Source organism: Sinocyclocheilus grahami, unplaced genomic scaffold (assembly GCF_001515645.1).
Source record: "Sinocyclocheilus grahami isolate Dianchi unplaced genomic scaffold, SAMN03320097.WGS_v1.1 scaffold623.1, whole genome shotgun sequence".
In the NCBI taxonomy this organism is placed as follows: Eukaryota; Metazoa; Chordata; class Actinopteri; order Cypriniformes; family Cyprinidae; genus Sinocyclocheilus; species Sinocyclocheilus grahami.
The window spans coordinates 165,924-172,479 of record NW_015505802.1 but is presented as its reverse complement, the minus strand read 5'-3'; the positions used below and the strand labels follow the sequence as shown (position 1 = coordinate 172,479).

Below are 6,556 nucleotides of genomic sequence, written 5' to 3'. Positions count from 1 at the left end.
CCCCCTCCTCCATCTGTTCTCTCTCTCTCTTGTATTATGTTTTAATATCTCTTACTCATATTCGAGGTACGCATGCGCACATGTATGCATTAGCTTTTCTGGGTTCAAATGTTCAAATGAGGACAAGAAAGCTAGGACTCTAAGGTAAAGGGGTTCGTGCTGAACTATGAAGATAGTTCAGCATCCTTCGCCAAGTCTATTCCTAATATGTCCATATCTTCCTGTACATGTGGCCATTTTGTATAACACATATTCTTGGCCAACATCCTATATGTATGTCATCTATATCCTCATTGGTTAAAGGGTTGAAACTCCCCTCGACATATGCCGATATAATATCTTTGTATCTATGAATAAAGTTGAAGTATTGAGAATACCACTGAATGTGTGTTTTCTTGCTTCCCGGCCGTTATACACTTTGAGGGACTGAGAATTTTCCAGGTGGCAAAGAGAATCTATAGGGACCGATTGTTAATTACTGACAGAACATTTCTTTGACTGAATGCGTGTTGCGATGACGTCACGGGACGCGTCTGAGCCCAAAATCTGCGGCAATTACTAAAACGTGCGAGCTCTTGCGAAAATTGCGGAGTTTGCTTGATTTTGCGATTAACTCCGCGATCACAGAATCCTGGAGGGACTGTCTGTTACACAATACACTGTGTTTTAAATTTACACATTTAACAGGTGTGCAGTATTATTTATATTATTGAATGATATGTTACATTACCGTAAAATATAAAAAAGGTAGTTTACTTTGTATTGGAGCATTAAAAGTGGAAGCATATTTAATGTGGATATGCTAATGTCAGAGTCACATTACTTAATATTTGTCACAAATACAAATGTTTGAAATTTACATTTAATAATTCCTACATTAAACGTTATAATTTCTAACATAATAACATGTCACGGACGTACTTTGTTATCTGTCCTTATTTAACAGGACAGAGAACTACAGTAGACTTCTCCTGCACATGACATACTTTTTTTTATTTTTTATTAATAATTATTTATTAATTAGACATGCCCCAATTAATTCCTTCCTTGTGAGCACATTGTATTATTTCTTTCCCATTATTAAACAAGAAACGAATAAATAAAACCTGGCCACGATTTAGCCAAAACAATGAAACTATAAATACTGGACAAATTAATAAAACGTCTTTAAGTTTAAACTCACATTCATCAAAGACATTATGTAACGAAATAGTATTTTGCAGAATTAGTACTAATAAAGGGGTACTAAAACTTTCAGCTGAAAATTGAAAATTTTTCTAAACCTAATTTTCTAAGCCTCTGAAAATAGAGTCCAGACATCAGAAAATTAATAATAAACCGGTTTTATATTTTAGATTAGGGAAATACACATGCTTCCGGACGTGACAAAAAATAGTTTTTGGGAGACAACGTATTTTGTAGATGTTCTGTAATTTATAATGCACAAACCATAAGCAACAATATTTGGCAAATGGAGGTTTTTGTATTTCAGAGGAAAAATCAATGTGGCCGCGACTATGGAAACGCGTATAAAATGCTTTAAAAACTTTAACATAGAAGTCGTAGTCGTTCGTTTAAGCCATTATTCAACTAATCCATAATGAGCTTTAATATATTCCGCGCTCAAGCACACGCATAAAGTTTGCCACAAAGCACAGGCAAAAGTAGCCCAATGATTATGAATGTATAGGAAAAGGAGACATTTTAATTATTTATTATTAATAAACTAATGTTTTCTTGTCGGCTGCGAGATGAAATTTACAGTGCTGACTCTCATCTCCACAAATGCAACCTTGATACAGATTACATAATCAGGGAGTATTTGATTTCGTTTTGAATTGGTTCAATAAAATGTCGATATTTCAAGCTTTGTATAGATATATTTTTCTTGTACTGTATGTGAGACAGCCACACAGAGTTTTGGTTCTTTTTTTGAGACGCGCTCCAGTTCACGGAGACGGCAGAAAGCCTGTTTGTTTTCATTATTTTACAAAAGCACAACGTTTTGTTGTTATTTTGAGTTTACATAAATAAAATCAGTTTCAAACTGATTTGAAGTTGTTTCATTATCAGGAAAAAAGGCAAGTGGTCGCCTCTGCCACGCATGAGCAAAAACACTTGAATATGGGCCAAAAAAATTGCACATTTATAGGTTAACTAGAGTTTGGAATCCGCATTAAAATAAATCTTCACCAGTCTACATCCGAGACAGATGCAGTTATAACCTATAAATTGAAGGCTATTTGAGGTTTTAAAATGATCTAACGGACACATGCCGCTCCAGTTCGCTGCATGATCATTAGTTGTTGTTGATCAAGATTAAACGGAAAGAAAAAAAACACTTGTCAGCATTTTCAGCAATGAGTGAAACGTTGTTGTTGATCAAGATTAATCGGATGCTGAAATAATGTGTTCTGTCCTATATTCACCCAGCCCTTCGGTTAAAAATATCCCAAATTGTGTTGTTTTAACCCATTGTATTTAGAGTGTATTCCCTGTGCAATCTGAGGTAAAATTAACAATGCAGTCTTTTTATTATTGCGATATGTTTTTACTTTTGTATTGCCAAAATAGTTGCGTTGCAGTGTAACACTTTGCCTAAACCTGCTCTCAGTTTGAAACACTCGTGAGCCATCAGACACTCTCCATATGAAAGAGCAGCGAAAGTTCTAATTAAAGCTGCAAGCAGCGATGAAAGGGCCCTCGCACCCGGGCTCACCGCCACCCGGTGGCTTTAGGAAAACAGCGAACGATGGGCAATATGCATTTAAAGTGGTAAATGTAGGAGGAATATGTCAGTCATTTATATGTGCCAAACTTCCTGTTGCCAGCAGGTGGCGCTATGACTAACTGAATACGGGCATGGACATGTGTTCAGGACTGAACTCCTATCAAACGTGTGAAGTTTGGGGCAGATCGGACATTGCAATTGAGTTACAGCAGCTTCCTGTTCGTTAAAGTACGAGGCTTGGAAATGGCAAAAACTGCACAAAAATCATACAGGAAATTCAAAATAACGGACTTCCTGTTGGGTTTCGGATTTTGTACCAAGAGACTTTTTTGTAGGTATTGGTGTGTTACATGTGTCTACAGAGTTTCGTACATGTACGTGAAACGTAGCTTGAGGCGCACTCCGTTGAAATTTTATAGGTGGCGATATCAAGCCATTTTGCCACACCTAATTCTGAAACCCATATCAGACGTAAATTTTCGCCACCTCTGACGCGTGTGCAAAGTTTTGTGAATTTTTGAGCATGTTTAGGCTCTCAAAAATGCGATTCATTTTGGAGAAGAAGAAGAAGAAGAAAAGGAGCAATTCCAATAGGGTCCTCACACCTCACACCATCGGTGCTCGGGCCCTAATAATAACTCAAGTTTATCCGTGCCAAAGATCCTGCTGACCACGAACTCGACTACGAATTAACTTTGCTAGTCTTTGTGTCCGCAAAGCAAGAGAATGGCTAGTCATTAATTTCACTTCATAATAATTTAAATTTAAAAGTTTCTGCCTAAATGTAAGCATAACAATTACTGTGTATAACATTACATTTATGTTTTAGAACTGCAGAATACACACACATATCTCAAAAAAAGCAGATTTGCTCTGGATTTGAACCCGTGTCGCTGAACCGCCTTGACACTGTTGACCAACGCTGCACCACTCAATCACGAATCCACTTTCCGTCAGCGGCCCAGAAGTACAGAACCCTTTTCCAACTGCTTGTCCGTGCACGCGACAGAGAAGCACTAGTTATCATATCATTTATAATAAAACCCAAATTAATTTTTCGTTTTAACTAAAGCGACAATGACTTTCTAAAGTCGTTCTAAAATAGGAACCAAAGCATGTTAATACATTAACGTATTTACTTTCGCTATGTGAGAGAGAGTGTGTGTGTGTGTGTGTGTGTGTGTGTGAGAGAGAGAGAGAGAGAGAGAGAGAGAGAGAGAGAGAGAGAGAGAGAGAGAGAGAGAGAGAGAGAGAGAGAGAGAGAGAGAGAGAGAGAGAGAGAGAGAGAGAGAGAGAGAGAGAGAGAGAGAGAGAGAGAGAGAGAGAGAGAGAGAGAGAGAGAGAGAGAGAGAGAGAGAGAGAGAGAGAGAGAGAGAGAGAGAGAGAGAGAGAGAGAGAGAGAGAGAGAGAGAGAGAGAGAGAGAGAGAGAGAGAGAGAGAGAGAGAGAGAGAGAGAGAGAGAGAGAGAGAGAGAGAGAGAGAGAGAGAGAGAGAGAGAGAGAGAGAGAGAGAGAGAGAGAGAGAGAGAGAGAGAGAGAGAGAGAGAGAGAGAGAGAGAGAGAGAGAGAGAGAGAGAGAGAGAGAGAGAGAGAGAGAGAGAGAGAGAGAGAGAGAGAGAGAGAGAGAGAGAGAGAGAGAGAGAGAGAGAGAGAGAGAGAGAGAGAGAGAGAGAGAGAGAGAGAGAGAGAGAGAGAGAGAGAGAGAGAGAGAGAGAGAGAGAGAGAGAGAGAGAGAGAGAGAGAGAGAGAGAGAGAGAGAGAGAGAGAGAGAGAGAGAGAGAGAGAGAGAGAGAGAGAGAGAGAGAGAGAGAGAGAGAGAGAGAGAGAGAGAGAGAGAGAGAGAGAGAGAGAGAGAGAGAGAGAGAGAGAGAGAGAGAGAGAGAGAGAGAGAGAGAGAGAGAGAGAGAGAGAGAGAGAGAGAGAGAGAGAGAGAGAGAGAGAGAGAGAGAGAGAGAGAGAGAGAGAGAGAGAGAGAGAGAGAGAGAGAGAGAGAGAGAGAGAGAGAGAGAGAGAGAGAGAGAGAGAGAGAGAGAGAGAGAGAGAGAGAGAGAGAGAGAGAGAGAGAGAGAGAGAGAGAGAGAGAGAGAGAGAGAGAGAGAGAGAGAGAGAGAGAGAGAGAGAGAGAGAGAGAGAGAGAGAGAGAGAGAGAGAGAGAGAGAGAGAGAGAGAGAGAGAGAGAGAGAGAGAGAGAGAGAGAGAGAGAGAGAGAGAGAGAGAGAGAGAGAGAGAGAGAGAGAGAGAGAGAGAGAGAGAGAGAGAGAGAGAGAGAGAGAGAGAGAGAGAGAGAGAGAGAGAGAGAGAGAGAGAGAGAGAGAGAGAGAGAGAGAGAGAGAGAGAGAGAGAGAGAGAGAGAGAGAGAGAGAGAGAGAGAGAGAGAGAGAGTGTGTGAGTAGGCATGTTTCCATTACCCTTCAAATTGAGCAAATTGAAATTGTGAAAAACCCTAATTTGCTGCTTATTAATAGTTAGTAAGGTAGTTGTTAAGTTTAGGTATTGTGTAGGATTTAGGGATCTAAAATATGGTCATGCACAATAAGACATTAATATGTGCTTTGCAACTACTAATAAATAGCCAATATGCTCGTAACATGCATGCTAATATGCAACTAGTTAATAGTGAGAACTAGTCCTTAAAATAAAGTGTTACCAGAGCATCCAACCAAAGTGTAAACAATACCCGACAACTAAGGGGTGAAAGGCATGAACTTAAATACTGAAGTCAATGAGGTGTGCACAGCTGAACAGAATGTCACAAATTAGCAACCCTGACAACATATACTTAGGGAAGACGGTGCAAACTGAAAACAAAGTCAATGTGTGTGTGAGTGTGACAGGTATGAAGTGAACAAAGGACCATGCTCTCTCTTGTAGGCGCATTTCCATTACCCTTCAAATTGAGCAAATTGAAATTGTGAATTGAAAATACGCCTAATGGAAACGCGTCAATTTCGCAAAAACGCACATATATCGCAAAAAAGTTTTTACGCTCACATGATGTGGTTTTTCAGGCAAAGCGAAAAAGGAATAATTTGCAAAACTGCAACAGAAACGGCTTTTTTGCATTTACAGGTCACATGGCCTTTGTAAAAAGTCATATGATCATTCTTCAATGTACTATAACGTCCAAGAAACACATCATACGTGGCCGCGCTCCAGTATAAGGGGCTTTCCCTACCATTAATGCTTAGACTATTTACACTGCACACGTCTGCGGTGCAGTGTGGCTCTGATACGGCCACTGAAGCTGATTGTGGCCACTCTAGTCAGTGCTTGTGTTTATTCTAGCCGCGCCACGCACATTTCTGAAGTAGCTCTCTGTGCTGCTTCTGTAAAGATAGTTTTGCGCAAATCTGTAATGGAAACGCGCCTAGTGTGTGTGTGTGTGTGAGAGAGAGAGAGAGTGTGTGTGTGTGTGTGTGTGAGAGAGAGTGTCTGTGTGAGAGAGTGTGTGTGGTAGCACTGCGGCACTGCTGATTTATGGTCTGTGTCTGTGGTGTCAGTGTCACAGTCGAGAGACGACAACATCCTGCTGCATCAGCACAAAGGCCTGTGTGTGAGTATGAGTGTCTCTCTCTGTGTCCTCACAGCAGCTGTAATTCTGTAGTGCCGCCCATCATTGTACACCAATGGGAGGAAATGAACACGATGAGGAGTACATCACTCGCTCGCTCACACGCTCGCTCGCGCACTCACTCACGCACTCACTCACACACTCTCAGTCTCACACACACACACACACACTTACACTCACACTCACACACACACACACACACACACACACACACACACTCACACACACACTCTCACACACACACACACACCCACA

General features: G+C 40.8%; 1 protein-coding gene across 4 annotated transcripts in view; it reads right to left on the bottom strand.

Annotated features, from left to right (window-relative positions):
• Nucleotides 1-6,556, bottom strand: part of LOC107557901 (1-phosphatidylinositol 4,5-bisphosphate phosphodiesterase beta-4-like) — a 50,865-nt gene that overhangs the window by 20,841 nt on the left and 23,468 nt on the right. The window lies entirely within an intron of this gene.